This window comes from Carettochelys insculpta, chromosome 8 (genome assembly GCF_033958435.1).
Source record: "Carettochelys insculpta isolate YL-2023 chromosome 8, ASM3395843v1, whole genome shotgun sequence".
Lineage (NCBI taxonomy): Eukaryota > Metazoa > Chordata > Testudines > Carettochelyidae > Carettochelys > Carettochelys insculpta.
In genome coordinates, this window is record NC_134144.1 from 46793638 (window position 1) to 46810632 (window position 16995).

The window sequence follows — 16995 nt, forward strand, 5'->3', positions numbered from 1 at the left end:
TCAAAACAATAATTCATATTGCTTCATAAGCATTGGTTTAAAAAAAACATGTTCCAGACAACCTGATTCACAGATTACATTTATGTTTAGAATTTTTAAACCTGCATAGAAGGGATGGGGCAGGGGCCAGAGAATCAATAAATAGGAGGATAAGTCTTTTGTTAAAAAACAAATAGTTTAGGAGTACGTACAAACATGGTCAGGCCAATTAGACCCATCGAGAAATTGGAGGTCAGTTCATCATGTTCACTGAGGTTCCACCTGCTTCCATTTCACTTAATTTATAAAGACATTACAGACATTTGGGTGGGGGGGGAGGGAAGGCTGAGCTCAGGAACCCACTTCTATTATTCTCTCTCTCTCAGCCTGAGTAAGGGTTAAAGACATGATTTTGCAATTAAGAACATAAGAATGGCCATACTGGGTCAGACCAAAGGTCCATCCAGCCCAGCATCCCATCTGCCGACGGTGGCCAATGCCAGGTGCTCCAGAGAAGGAGAACAGAAGACAATGATCAAGTGATTTATCTCCTGCCATCCAGCTCCTGCCCTTGTTCTGAAGGCTAGTGCACCATACTTTATCCCTGGCTAATAGCCATTTATGGACCTAACCTGCACAAATTTATCAAGCTCTTTTTTAAACCCTAATAGAGTCCTGGCCTTCACAGCCTCCTCAGGCAAGGAGTTCCACAGGTTGACTGTGCGCTGTGTGAAGAAAAATTTCCTTTTATTAGTTTTGAACCTGCTACCCATCAATTTCATTTGGTGTCCCCTAGTTCTTGTATTATGGGAAAAGGTAAATATTTTTTCTATATTCACTTTCTCCACACCATTCATGATTTTCTATACCTCTATCATATCGCCCCTCAATCGCCTCTTTTCCAAACTGAAAAGTCCCAGTCTCTCTAGCCTCTCCCCATATGGGACCCGTTCCAAGCCCCTAATCATCTTAGTCGCTCTTTTCTGAACCTTTTCTAATGCCAATATATCTTTTTTGAGGTGAGGAGACCACCTCTGCACGCAGTACTCAAGATGTGGGCGTACCATAGTTTTATATAGAGGAAGTATGATATCTTTTGTCTTATTATCGATCCCTTTTTTAATAATTCCTAACATCCTATTTGCCTTACTAACTGCCGCTGCACACTGCGTGGATGTCTTCAGAGAACTATCCACTATAACTCCAAGATCCCTTTCCTGATCTGTCGTAGCTAAATTTGACCCCATCATGTAGTACGTGTAATTTGGGTTATTTTTTCCAACATGCATTACCTTACACTTACCCACATTAAATTTCATTTGCCATTTTGCTGCCCAATCACTCAGTTTGCTGAGATCTTTTTGTAGTTCTTCACAATCCCTTTTGGTTTTGACTGTCCTGAACAACTTGGCGTCATCTGCAAACTTGGCCACCTCACTGCTTACCTCATTTTCTAGATCATTGATGAACAAGTTGAACAGGATCGGTCCCAGGACTGACCCCTGGGGAACACCACTAGTTACCCTCCTCCATTGTGAAAATTTACCATTTATTCCCACCCTTTGTTTTCTGTCTTTTAACCAATTCCCGATCCATGAAAGGATCTTTCCTCCTATCCCATGACCACCTAATTTACATAAAAGCCTTTGGTGTGGGACCATGTCAAAGGCTTTCTGGAAATCTAGGTATATTATGTCCACTGGGTGCCCCTTGTCTGCATGTTTATTAACCCCTTCAAAGAATCCTAATAGATTAGTTAGACACGACTTCCCTCTGCAGAAACCATGCTGACTTAGATTTAGGACTAAATTGACAGCATATGAACTGTCTGCACTGTTGTGCTACTTCTGGAGCAGCTTGGGCTGGAAGACTAGGCTACCTCTACAATTACCGAGAATGTTGACATCTGCTGCTAATTGCATACCTAAAATCAATTTTGCACACCTCAGCGTTAGCCCCCCATCTGCACTGCAGAATGTCTACAGGACCACTCCTCCTGCTATTTCTTAATCCTTGTGGCTTGCAAGCTGTTCCGGGGATGACATTGAACCCAAAATGCACCGTTTAGACCTAGCCTATGGCTCAGGAAGTTACAATCTCTTTTGTTACCTCCCAGTAGGTCTGGGCTATGAGCGAACTGCACTGAGTCTGAGATAGCTATGGTAAGGAAGAGGAGCTCAGCTCTTCAGAAACTGCTGCAAATAGCATGACAGCACAAGTACAAGGGAGTAAAGACACACATAGCACCCAGCTCTATCCCCTTGCACCAGCATATAGGAATGCCCAACATCTGGCTGTACTGAGTTGAAGTAGGAACAGAATGAGCAGCGTAACTTGGAATTTTCTTGGTTCTGCAAGCTGGTTTTTTTGGAAAGGGATTTTAGTCTGGCTGCATAATAATCATCTTTAACACCTATTCAGAATTTAAATAATGCTTGTGTTTTTTTCTACTAGCCATATTTGAGTTGTTAGATCCACTCTGCCTATCATTTCTGTTAGGTCTTGTGGGACACAGGGTTACCTAGCACATGGGCTGGAAAAAAAACCACCCCATGACACATTTACTGTAAACCCAACCATACAGCAAAAAAGCCTTTTAATCCCTCCCCCCATTGATTTATTTAAATGTTCTTTAGTTTTCAGTTCAGCTGCACTCGTTACTCTTCTACATAAAACTGAAGAGTTCAGAGCATCAGCCTGTGCCCTTTACATGTTACACTTCTAGCAGTGAACAAAGGACAAGTTTCACAGTTCCAATTCTCATTCTTCTGAGCTCCTGCCAAGTGTGCCAGCTTTATAAATGAAAAACTACAGGGGGAAAAAAATCACTTTTCCTAAATAAGACTATAGGGAGGGATAGCTCAGTGGTTTGAGCATTAGCCTGTTAAACCCAGGGTTATGAGCTCAATCCTTGAGGTGGCTGGTTGGGGCATACAGATGACAGGTATGGTGCTTGGCCCTGCCAAGAGGGCAGGGGGATTGGAATAGGTGACCTCCTGAGGTCCCTTCCAGTTCTAGATGTATATCTCCATTATGTTATTAGTCAATTAATCTGCAAATAAACTTCAGTAGCATTTGATCCAAGTTTACTAGATGAAAACAATGTCCTTTGTAAGGGCAAGAAAGATTTTTTTACTCGAAGGCAATGGAGTTAAACTAGCAAAGACCCCGTTTACTAAAATTTTGCTATTGTTAGTTATTCCTACTCACTGAATAAATGAGAGAACAAATGACACGACAGATGTGTGTAGTCATGTTGCTGAACACATAACCGGAAGACAATGAGATACTGCAGTAATGAGTAGTGCAAAAACCTCTACAGAGCACAACAGAATAGAAGAAATAAGGTCAAAACAAAGTGAATAATTATAATTAGCATATCAGCTGATGTTAATGGTTTAATATCTGTCAATTTCAAAGTTGATTATGATAAAATTCAGCTTGAAAGATGATAGCTGATGCAAAGATTTAATTTGATATAAAAGGCATAGATAATAGTCATTAAAAGTTTACATTTCTAATCCTTCCAAAAACATATCCTACAACTTCAGGCTTCTCATAGTTGTTCCTAAGGATCAGTGAAGTACAAACGAGGCTTTTAACTTCACAAGCTGCATTGAATATTTGTCCCACAGTTTGATCCAAAACACCATTCTAAATAAAGTCATGGTGCTTTAAAAATTAGCTTCACAAGCTAATTTTGGAGTATTTTTGTAACTATATACATCTCTTGAAATGGAAGAGCTTGCAATATTCATTTTGGGGTGAAATTAGTCTACTGGTTGTCATAATGGTAGTCCATCGATCTGATGATGACAAATCTGTGCAGATCTCTTATTGGTCTTATGGTGTGCCCTCTGGTGACTGTATAAGCCAATTCTAGAAGTGCACATTTTGCCTCACATGGTGCATGGGAAGTTTGCAATCTGTTGGCTGTGCACTGCTGGTGCTCTGTGACGTCGTTTGCGTGCCTCTTGTAGATGCTGGCAGCAGTCTTCCTCAAAGGCAATGCAGGTATTTCCGACTGTTGCACACCACTGTGTTCTGTCACTGGCGGCGTCCTCAAGGTCCCTAGGTTTGATACTGCTGTACTGCAGATTGGCTTTGATGATATCCTTGTAGCGTTTCCGTGGATGACCTATACGCCGGATGCCCTGGGAGAGTTCACCATACAGAAGCTGGTGAGGGATTCTGTTGGCATCCATGTGGCTGACATGACTGGTCCAACGTAGTTGTGACTTCATAATCATCATTTCGATGCTTGTCATCTGGGCTCTCTCGAGGACCTCAAGATTGGGCATTTTGTCTTGCCAGCAGATCTTTATGATGTTACGGAGGCAGCGCACGTGGAATGCTTTGAGCTGCTTGATGTGATGCCTATAGTGTCCATATTTCGCACACATACGAAAGAGATGAGAGAACAACAGCTCTGTACACAAGCAGTTTTGTTGACATCCAGATGTTATGGTGGTTTAGAACTTTGACACTCAGACAGCCAAGTGCCTGGCTCGCTTTGGATATTCGTGCATTGATCTCATTATCCAGTGATCCGTCACTGGATATGACACTACCCAGGTGTTTAAAGTTCTCCACTACTTTAAGCTGAGTGCTGTCAATGGAGATACTCAGGACAGGAGCATTTGATACAGGTGCAGGTTGATGGAGAACTGTCTTTCCAAGGCTGATAGACAGTCCAAAAAGTTGCAAGGACTCAGCAAACTTGTTAACAATGTGCTGAAGATCGTTTTCAGTGAGAGCCATAAGGGCACAGTTGTTGGCAAAGAGTGCCTCAGAAAGGAGTTTCTGCACTGTCTTGGTCTTTGCGTTCAGGCGACCGAGGTCAAAAAGTGAACCATCATGCCGGTATTTCAAGTATATACCTCAGTCCAGGTCTTTCATTGCATGGTTAAGGACTCATGCAAAGAACAGGTTAAAGACAGGAACGAGAACACATCCTTGTTTCACGCCATTGGTGATGTTGAAGGGGGCTGATGTGGCTCCAGACAACAGTACTTCGCCTGTCATGTCGTCATGGAAAAGGCGTATAATCTGGACAAATTTTCTTGGGCAGCCAAGTCGTATTAGAATGGTCCAAAGGGCTTCCCTGTTGATGGTATCAAACACCTTTGTCAGATCTATGAAGACAGCATACAGGTGCATGTTCTCTTCAATGCACTTTTCTTGTATTTGTCCGACAGCAAATACCATATTGGCTGTGCTCCGGCCAGGTTGAAAACCGCATTGACTTTCAGGTAGATTTGCCTCGGAAATACTGGTTATTAGACGGTTCAAGATGATGTGGGCGATGATCTTCCTTCCAACGGAGAGGAGGGATATGCCTCTGTAGTTTCCACATTCTGCTTTGCTGCCTTTATTCTTGAAAAGGGAGACAATAATAGCATCGCGGGGGTCCTGTGGTATGTTTTCATCCTCTCAGATGCTGATGATCACGCTATGGAATGCTGCTAAACTTGCTGCTTTCTCTCTCTCTGCTGGTATCCCATCTTTTCCAGGAGCTTTTCCTGATCTCATCTGGCTAACAGCTTTCTTAATCTCATCTATAGTGGGTGGAAAGTCAAGATCTGTCAGGACAGGTTGTTGTGGAATTTCATTGAGGACATTGTTATTCACGGCCGATGGTCTGTTAAGGAGGTTGCTAAAGTGTTCTGGCCATCTTTCGTTGATGCCCTCTTTGTCTTTGACCAGCGTTGTCTTTGTGTTGTCTGATGAGAGCAGTGGGGTAGTCTTCGGTTTAGAAGGTCCATAGACAGTCTTAATAGCACTGAAGAACATCTTTGAGTTGTGGGTCTCAGCATAGTGCTCAATTTCTTTGGCTTTGCTCTCCCACCAGCTGTCTTCTATCTGACGGAGGTCCTTCTGTGTTTTGCTCTGAAGGTGCTTGAAATGGTCCTGTTTGGAGGCTGAGGAGGAGTCATTCTGCCATTCAATAAAGGCTTTTCTCTTTACTTCCAGTGCTGAACATATTTCTTCTTAGTTCTCATCGAACCAATCCTGATGTATTCTTTTCTTTGGTCCAAGTGATGTTATTGCTGTGTCATTTGCTATCTGCTTGAACTGATCCCACTTTTTGGTTACAGGACTGACCAGTTGATGGTGGGATGTTAATTTGTCATCAAGATTTTCAGAAGAGTCTCGATGACTGGTTGTCATAGAACAATGCTATTTACAATGGATTTTTTTCCTGACCCAATGGGCTTTCAGTATAAAGGTAGAAAGCACTATATTACTTCTATATACATTTTAATAATTAAAAAGCATTTAAGCTACTTTCTGAAAGTTGCAACTTAAAGAGTTAAGTAAAATCCAGTTAAGAGACCAGCAGACTGGGAGTCCAAAAAAAGACTATCACTATGGTGCAAGTCAGTCTCTGTTATTAGATTGATGTATGATCATTGGTTTCTTTGCTTCTCTATTTCTTCCTCTATAAAATGAGAGCAACAATGCTTGAACACATCTATAAAGTGCTTTGTTATTTGGAGGTGAAAATCATTACATAAAATGCTAAATATTTTTGTATTATTAAAGCGCCTTTTAAAAGACAGCATAGGGAATTCATGTAATACTATTACTCAAGAGGGAAAAGAATCACTTTAAGCAAATAGAGTCTAAATAATAATAGCACAAATCAATGTTTCCATTAGAAAGCACTCTAACAACTAACGATAATCATGACCCAAAATCCTAGCTCCCAGCCTGTCAGAAAATATCCAATCTAGAAATAAATTTTGCATTGTGACTTAATCTGTGCAGTAACTTAAACTAGATCAAGGGATGCTAATTCCTGATCTAAACTCTGTAATTCAGAGTTTCTTAATTGCCACATATCCTATGCACTTCAATGCACAGTGCAACACAGCATATAGTCTTCCAAGTGCTGCAACATCTTGAGAGTCTGGAAATAGCAACAGATAATTAAGAAAGACCTTTGTTATTGCATTCAGCTGCTAAACAGAGTTACTTTACATTCTCAAAAATGAAGACCTTGGAAAACATGATGACAATATCTACTTGTAATATTTATTAACTTGTAATTGTTGATCATATTTAAAGCCCTGGCCCATTTCTGAAAATTTTGACAGTCTATATGGTAAGTCACCAATCTGGTTACACTGTAATATAGTCATAAAGCTGACAAGATTAGTATAGAAATAGATATATATGGAACCAGATTCATAGGTATTGGAACTATAGGTGCAGAGGCGCCACAGCATCCCCGGTCTTGAAGTGGCTTTCATTATATACAGGGTTTCGAGTCAGGCTCAACAGCTCTCAGCACCCCCACTCTAAAAATTGTGCTAGCACTCCAGGCTGGATTCTGGTCTCACCAGAATACAAAATAATAAACATATCATGAGTAAGTGTTGTTTTCAGAGTTGCTGAATACTTGCAATAAGCATTTAAATCAGTGGTTTTGTGGCTATGGTTTCTTTGCCACTGCTGAACATCAGCTCACTTATTTAGACACCTAAATATGGATGTGGGTTGTCCAACTCTAGGCACACATTTCAAAATTTTGACCTACTGTGACAAGGTCAGTATCACTCCTGAGCTCCAGGCCTCTGTTGATTCTACAGTCCCAAGAGACAGGGACCACTTGCCCTTGCCAGGGTTTGACCTTCAGTTCCTGGGCTTGAAGGGCAGCGCATAGGAGCCCCTAGTCCAAATGAGCTGAGTAACCAGACCTTCCAGCCTTCAGTTGAGCCCTGAACTTACCAGGGGTGGGAAGCCCCCAGATACTCACCTTCCCTGCTTTCTCTGTTGTTGTTGTCCTTCACCACTCTCTTTATAGTTGCTTTAATCTCCTCACACCTCTCCACCTACCTACTGGGGGAAGGCTTTTAAAAGGCCCTTGGCAGTCTCAGGTGGAGCTAGCTGGCCCTAATTGATTCAAAGCAGCTTCTACCCCCCATGCTTCCACTCTGTTTGTGATAATACCTGATTGCCTGGGCTGTTGCTGCTTTTTAGAGCTGTCTCTTTCCCCTTGTTACTTAGTCTTTTGGCCTGACCCTGTCGCACTACATATTTGACAGATATTCTGGGAGCATCAAAAGTCTTTGGCCATTGTGTTAGGCACTGCACAAACACAACACAGAGACTGTGCCTGATACAAAGAATTTATGATCTAAGGTTGACTTCCTGTCTTCCTCTCTAAATCTGCAGGATGGTTATAGCAGAAACAACACTTTAAAACTTCTCCATAATTCTCCTCCAGTGTTTCTCAATCATCACTTTAATAGTGAGTAACCTTCTCCACTCTCTCTTATCTATGTACAGTGTAGAGAAGACCTTATTTCCACATACCAAATGGACTTAATTTATGTGTACATATAAAATATATGCCCCTTTGAGTTTAAAGCATAGTGAAGTACCTCCAGTCAAAAAAATTCTTTCATTCAGTATAATTTGGTTATATGTGCACAACAGATTCCATTTACTTGTTCATAGCATAGTTTATGACCCAGAAAACAGTGCATTTACAGCACAGCAGCCCTGTCACCTATCATTTCTTGTAGCAGCTTAAGATGGAATAAAAAGATTGTTTTAGGGCCTTCAGGTTGTCATCTGTTTCTCTCTTGGTTATTGGGCTAGTCCTTAGCATGCTGAGTCCTCTCTTTAGATGCTCCCTCTGTATTTAAAAAAAAAACTCTAAACCTAAACTTGGCATGTAGCTAGCCCTGTGTTTCTCTCTCCTAGTCCTTAACTCCATGTGGAAATCATTCCTCTAATTCAAGACCTGGCTTTATAAGTAGAATTTTTTTTCCTTGTAACCTCAGTTCCTTCGTATATGTCCTTCAGTTTCCTATGGAATGGGGCCATGGGCTTTGGATGATTTCCCCAGTAAGCAAAACACAGGCTTTGGGCCAGCTATTCTGCTATGGCACAGCTTTAGTAATTGCACCTGTGGTGAGAAAGATCAAAAGTGGCTTCACATCATCTTCATACTCCTTGAGACTACAAACCATCAAAATGGGCCCTAGTCAGTGCTTAGAGGATTATTCAGTTGTGCTAACTTGAATGACTTCTAGGCCATTCACAGAAACAAGCAGTCCCATAGCACCTTAGGAACAATTTTATTTTTTGGGTAATACGTTTTACAGGTAAGATCCCCTTCAGATCTGGAGCAAAAATAAAAATCCAGGGTGTGGGTGTGTGTGTAAGTATATATATATCCTAATCTGTGGATAACTAACATGCTAAAGAGTTTCCACATTTCATCAGAAATGGTTGGGTTGGTTTTGCATCAAAATCATGTTAAAAATTTCTGAAAATAAAACTCTTTAAAAATCTTTATTTTTGGGATGTCTAAACATCTTCCTCCTCACACAGATACTCCTCCATCTCCCTCTCCATAGTAACACATGCAATTTCACTTCTGCATGTTGTCTTGGGGCCAAGTGCCCTCAAATATACAAGAGCACGCATTTCGGTGTGCACTCAGAGTACAGGTATATGTCCTTACAAACTGTAGAGCAATTAGCTTTGGGAGGAAATGGCATGTTTGAGTGATTTTCATGGCTAATTTGCTCCACAAATACTCCAAAACTGTGATTGCGCCTTGTACAGGGTTTATGCATCGTGCACTCTGGGGCACTGCTGATAGTAAAGTCTTGTAATGGAGCTGCAGAAGCAATATTAGCTGCAGGCCAAGAGCCCATAAACAAAGAGGAGGGAAGTGTTCCTTTCAAAGTAAGTGCAAATGTCCATACTAGTTCTTATATTTTAGGTGAACAATCTTGGCCATTCTTTAATGTAAAGTCTATGCACCAGGGCAAACATGATGACTCCATCTAATTATTTCTTGATGTAAGTAAGTCTGTGTATTTGAGCCATAGCAGTAACTATGAATCAATTTTCTTTTTGCAGTGAGGATTTCAGTGTAAGTTATGACCACTGTTGTCTTATTGTCAGAAATTTCAGTAATTTTATGTCTGACAATAACAAAGAATTAGGACCAAAGTTTTCAAAAGATTTACTGTAATTTGGGTATCTTATATAATGTTCAGTAAAGTGATTTTTTTCATATTATTTTTATTTCACATTAGGAAGTGTTATTCTGTTTTTATCCATTTCTTTCTCTTCCTATGTCATTTTTCACCATACTATTTGTTCATACTGTTCTCAAGTGGGTCGCTTGACATGTTCCAGAAGAAATTTAATATTTCTCATTCAAACCAGCTTGAGATGTTGTGACATGTTTTGCTTTGTTGGTTCCTTTAAAAATTAATTTAAAATAAGCCTTAAGTTACAAAGCAAAGTTATTTTCATAGCTCACGTCAGAAAGCAATCCACACAATGTCACATGAAACAAAACTTTATAATATGAATATTACCAAAACAGCAATCAGGGTCACCTTATGTTGTCAGATTTTGTAGTCTTCACAAACCCCCTCAAAAATACACTATTCAGAAGGTAATTGTGTCATAAAAATGTTTCATTGTCCCCACAACTGCCATGGTATAGTAAGTAGAAATAAATTCTACACTTATGTAGCCAGATTTTGACTAGTGCATCTAACAGGTAACAGCTAGACTCCTCGAGCTTTCCACAGCATGGGAGTACCTTTGGGTGGTGCAGTACCTGCTTGAGTAGCTTGATAGTAGCTCTGTTGCATAGCAGGTATTTCAAGGGAAAGGTGTTGAGGAAAATGAGCGTGGCCAGGGAACTGCAACCTCCAGCTGCAGCCCTGTAGCTAAAACAGAGGTTAAAGTCAGTATGGGAATATCTAATATGCAGTCACCTGAGGCTGGCCCATGTCAGCTGAGTACAGCTCAGACTGTGGGGCAGTCTAATTGCTGAGTAGGCTTCTAGGCATCTCAGAGTCATTCCTTTCCAGGGTCCCAAGCCCAACTAGTTACACTGCAATAAATAGCCCTTTAGCCCAAGCCCTAATCAGCTGAAATGGGCCAGCTGTGGGTGTTTAATTGCAGTGTAGACATACCCATAGATATAAAACAATAACCTAAGATATAACAAAGCAGCTCTGGGACTGCATTAGGAGTTATATCTACCATAATTTCTGCTCTTAATCAAGACAATGATTTCTTTTGTCTCCCTTCCCACATCTGTAATAAGAGGACAATAGCAGTCTCCTACTTCAATGTGGTGTTGTGAGGCTTACTTCACTAAATATGGGTAGAATGTACTAAGAAGCACTATGAAGATCAAAGTATTAAATGGTCATCAGTATCAATAATATGAGAGCTCAGTATAAAACGGGAAAGCCTGCACCCTCTCGTACCTTATTATCTATACTCTTTACCAGAGTGGCAAAATGCAATTTATCTTTTTTTACAGACTTTTTCTCAGCTTATACTAAGGACAATATGGAACCAAGTCCCAGTTCAGATTTCCAAAGACACTGAAGAATTCTAGGAATAACAAGGTGGTTTTCCATAGGTCTGTGACTATATTCCAGTCTGACATATTTCTCCAGAAATAAGGAGGTCGGGTAAGTGGGTGTGTTTAACACTTGACAATCACAGTGCAATAAAGTGTGAAGCCAAATCCCCACTGGTATAAACTGGCTGAGTTCCACAGTGGTCAGTGCAGGGCACCCAGCTGAGGAGCTGGCCCATAGTTTCTACAAGAGAAATAATAGCAAGCAATTTTACTTCCTAGCTACCATAAGCAGAGCGCAAGCCAATGTAATCATTTCAGGGGGCACATTTATTTTTCTATGCCAAAGTAAGATTGTTTTTCCTCCGGTCTGACTTCAGTTCAAAGCTATTTTCATATGGCTTTGCTTATTGTGTATTGGCCCAGTTGAGAGGTGCTGAGTGCTTCCTCTGAGATGTGAATTGACACCAACAGGACATGGGAATACTCAGAAACTTGCAGGAGCTCAGCATCTTCCGGGATCAGACCATGAGTGAGCTAGGGCCTAATTCTAGGCCCAGTAAAATCAGTGGGAGTTTTGAAACAGATCCCATGTCAACCCCATTCAGAAGACTATTTATTTTGATTTTTACATTCAGAAAAAATAATTTTTATTCTTGGTGTTCCTTGAGTGATCTAAACAATACATTTATAACACCCAGACTACTCCCATTGTCCAGCTTTTCACCAGGAGTTAACACATATCAGAAAATATACACATGATCTTTCATGGTCCCTCATAAATGGTCCTGGAAGAACCTACTGAAGGCTGACAAACTATCACTGTTTCAGACTCAGAGCACAAGTTCCAAATCTGACAGGGCTTTATGGAGGTCACCCAGCCAGCTTCTCCCTCTCTCTAATTTTGGTGGATCTGGCTGGAGTGCCTCTGCTAATTATAAAGATGTCAGTCTTGTACAGGGCAGAGAAGTAGCTTTTCCAATACAGAACTCTCAGGCTATTTAAGGTTTTATATATAGGACTAAAGTAGTATCTATGTATGTGTCTATCCAGATGTTATATGGTTCCCTGTGAACATAGTGTCCAAAGTGTTATAATTTGGCAGGGCTTCAAAAACATGATAAATGTGGAATATAAAAGCCAGTGGTGATTATCTCTTCTCATTAACATAGTGATAGATAAAGACACACAAGGCATGTTACAAAACACCCTTACAAAACTAAATGTGTGCCAACCAACATTGCTGCAGATGAACTGGTGAAAGTACAATGTCACAAGTCTACATTTTCCTACTGTAAACAGAGGCAGAGAACCGATGCTATATATGTTGCCTCGATTTACTGGGTACGTACCTAGAGCTAGCTTCTGCTTTCAATTATTCAGGCTCAGAGGTATTCAATATTTACCCTTTTTAACTGAGAACAGAATTTGCCTCTTAATATTCAATAGTCCTCAACGTGTTTTCATCCATACCTGCGAATGGATGATCTGTCATTGCAGAGTCTGATCGCAACATAAAACACATAGGCACATTTAGGCCATGATTCAACAAAGCGCTGAAACACCTGTTTACTAGGCCTAACCCTTTATTCTTTTTTCAAACTGATCTTTTGTGATGCTATTGTTATATTTCTGTAAAAACTCAGGTTCAGAGAAATATTTAAATATTTAAAATTAAAAGGAGCAAAAATACAAATGCTAGTTTAGAGCCTAGTCATGCGGGCATGTCTCCACTACAGAATTATTCTGAAATAAGCTGTTTCAGAATAACATATCCACACTACAGGGAAGCCCCAGAATAAGTATGTCTGCCCACAATAGAGCCTATTTTGGGTTAGAGCCCCAAAAACACTCTGCGGAGGGCACCAGAGCGGCTACTTCCTATGGCTGCTTGGTCAGGGAAGCTGCTCTGAACAGCCATCTCACAGGTCACTCAACCACTGCCTCCCTGCTCCTGGGACATAAAGGGGACACACTGGGCATATACAGCTGGTCCTTCTGCTTGTGGTCTGCTCCTTTAAGGCTCTGCAGGGGGGATGAGCAGTAGAGTTGGCCAGAGGTGTGCCTAGTATGTTCAGGTCTGCAGCTGTGCCAGACTCCTCTAGAGACCAAATATTTTGAAACAAAAGCCTCTGCCTGTGCACACTAGTGCTATTTTGAAATAACTACTTCAAAATAGGTGCATACTCTTCTCGAAGCCAGGACTATATTATTTTAAAATAACCCCTCTAGTGTAGACCAAGCTCAATGATTGCATTTTCCCCTTCTGAAATAAAATAAAGCTGTCATAGCTTGTCTATTCCTTGTCTTTGTTGAACAAGTAAGACAAGGAACCATTTGTTCTACCTGGGTTATCCTAAAATTTAGCATAATTATATACTTTATATTGCCAAAACAATTTTCTGGTTTCAGTCCCTGTCGTTCTTTGTGCCACTGTCTAGCTAAGCCATTCCTTTTCATTTAATTTTGTTCCTGTTTATCTGGACTAGCCAGAAGAAACAGTTACAGTTGTGTGTTTGTGCCAGAAGGATTCAGTCACTGCTGTTCAACCTCCTCCGCAGGCTTCATAAGGTATCTTGCTTTCAATTTATATTTTCCCAGTTAAGAGCTGAAAAGCTGCTTGGATTTCTGGTTACTAGGTCACTCAGCACAGCGTCATCACTGCTGTAATATTAATGAAAACAGGTTAGCTGGGACAACACATGCAAGTGCATTAGAAATTTCTGGCTCTCTTTCAAAAGAACAGGAGGAGCAGCTACACACAAAAGGCATTCTTTCAAAAGGAAATTGAAGGAATGTGGTGCAGAACTCAAAATCCCTACCCCCATCCTGTATTAGGAAGATTGTCCCCTTTCAAAAGAGGACATGTGAAGATGCTCCACGGCCTGCTCTTTCGAAAGAGGAGTCCTCCATGGCGCCACCCAGCTGGAGCATGGACATGCCGTAGCCCACAGCAGTGCGGCTCTGTGATCTCTGTGTCTGACCACCCTTAAAGCTGCACAGAACCAGAAACCCCACGTCAGGAAGCTGAAAGTGTGCTAACAGCACACCCATGAGCTTTCGCATCCACCTCCCCAAAATTAAAAAATCCATGATGGCCAGCAGCACCCCCCCCACCCCCCGAACCCTTGCGAGGTTCGCAGGATCCAGTGCCTGAAAAAAAAGGGCCCCTCTCCTGGACTGAACTGGAGCTGAGTGACCTCCTAGGACTGTGGAAGGAGGAAGAGGTGCTCCAGAAAATGAGGGTAAAGCAGCCTGGCCCGGGGCCTCTCCACCCAGGGACATCCCAAGAGAACTCCAGGCCAAGTCCAGAGCAAGGTTAAGGAGCTCCAGTAGGGCTACACCACAGCCTGGGATGAAGCTGGCCACTCAGGGGAAGGTCCCACAATCTGCCCCACTACAGGGAGCTCTGGGCCATCCTTGGACCTGGGACAGCTCCCTGCCACCCATTGTCCTCAACACCTCAGCAGAACAACCAGAGGCAGAGGCCCAGGAGGACCTGGGACCAGGGAGCCAGGGCCAGGAATTGCATCCCTACACAGAGTGGTCCAGCAACAAGGGGGACCTTGCCACTGATGTGTCCTCCTAGTCATCCAGCTGGGCCACCAGGAGCCAGGTGTCCCTGGAACTCTGCAAGGGACCGTCCAATAACTACGCAGCAGGGCATGTACCCCGGCCTGTGGGGTGGGGGCAATACGGCTGCCAGAGGGCCACACACATGCCATGGTCCCAACCTGGACATATGCTGGCTGGCTATGGTCCACAGCATGCCATGACAGCCACAGGTGACACTCAGCAGCCATTCCCATGGACAGCACCATGAGCTGCATGCACAGCAAGAGGTAGGTGAGGCCAGATCACTCCCAGTGGACTGCCCCACATGGGCAGGAGACCTCTCCATGCTTATAATACTCCATGGCTGCCAGACCTTTGGACGGGAGATGGTGCCTCAGGGAGGATGGTGCCATGTGGTGAGGGGGGTGGTGCCCTGAGGGGCATGGCCCTAGGGCTATGCTAAGGGACTGATATATCATCTGTCTCTCCATGCAGTTGCACCATCCAAGGGCAGGGAGAGTCTTGTGCCCTCCGTCATCCCGAACAGCCCCCCAGAGGTGGTAAGAGGGCCCAGACACCCCACCACCCAGCAGCACCACAGTGGCCTTGTGGCCAGAAACCTTGACGGTGGTCAAGGGACAACACCGCCAAGCACCCACAGGCTGAGGTGGTTGAGCAATGCCTTCAGCTGGAGGAGGCTACCTGGCAGAGCTCAGCCAGGGACAGACTCCTGGACCACCTGGAGGGCATAACTGGCATCCGCCGGGAGCACACAGCGAATGTGGCCAGCCTCCTCACCCCCTGCCACTCCTCCTACTGCGCCCCTCCCACCGAGCCCAACCCCACCAAAGCCCTCCCACTGCCCTACCTGCCTGGGCAGCCCACTGCAGCTCAGCTCCACTGTGGACCTCAAACTTAGGGTGGGAGGGGATCCTGGGGCCAATGGCACTCGTGGCCTTCCACCCCGCCCTTCCATGATCCTACCATCCCCCCTTCTGGTTCAGGTTCAGGTCCCTCCCAGCCCCCCAATGTACATAGTGCACCCTCCCTCGCCACAGTACATATTTTTTGAGTTTGAAAAGAGTTGCTTAGTAATAGTTTCTACTAAATCTTTTATTTTCCAAAGGTCTCTGTCTCCTGTGTTCTTTGTGGAGGGATGGTGGGGGGTAGTTGTGGGTGGGTGGGGGGTCAAAGGGGCCTGTGAGTGAAGCTCCCATGGAAAGCCTCCCTGAAAAAGATCTCATCCTGGTTGGCCTGGTGACTGGGGGCTGTGGCCAGCTGCTCATACCTGGGGAAGATTTAGCTGCCCACCCCTGCACAAAGGTGCCCCTTCCTTGCCCTCTTCAATGTGGAGGGCACAGCAGCTGACCTTCACCTGCGGGATGTTCTGCACCCTGACCTCTAGGTGTGAGAGGAGGCACCACCACTGCCCCTTCAGCTGCCCAAAGGCTGCCTCTGCCATGGTGCAGACCTGGTTCAGCTGGGTATTGTACAGCTCCTGGGTGGGGTCAAGGTGGCTGATATATGGCCACATTAACCACGGCTGCAGGGGGTAGGCGGCATCTGCCACCATGCAAAGTGGCATGGTGATGTCCCTGAGTGGGAGTTCCCAATGGGAGATGAAGGTCCCAAATTCTGGAACACATGTGTTCAGCCCACATAGATGTCCATGAACTGGCCTTTGGGATCCACAAGGGCCTGGAGGACCACCAAGTGGTAGCCCTTTCTGTTGCTGTAGTGACCGGCACTGTGAGTGAGGGCATGGATGGAAATGTATGTCCCATCCAGGGTGCCAAAGCAGTTTGGGAAGCCAAGTGCAACGAATTCCACAAGAGCTGCCTTCAGATCCCCCATGTGGACAACTCTGTGGAGCAGCATCACAGTGATGGCCCAGACAATCTGCACGGGATGAAGGATGTGCGGTCTCATGATGGCATGGTGCGGAGTTCCTGGCCCCTGCCCCCCACTGCTCCCTTCTGGCACCAGCCTCCTCCCAGCCCCCTACTGCCAAGTGTCCCTCCCTCTTGCCCAGGAGCCCCCTCCCCCTTCCCATGGTGGGCATGTGTCCAAGCATGGCTTACCTCCATGAGGAGAGCCCTGAT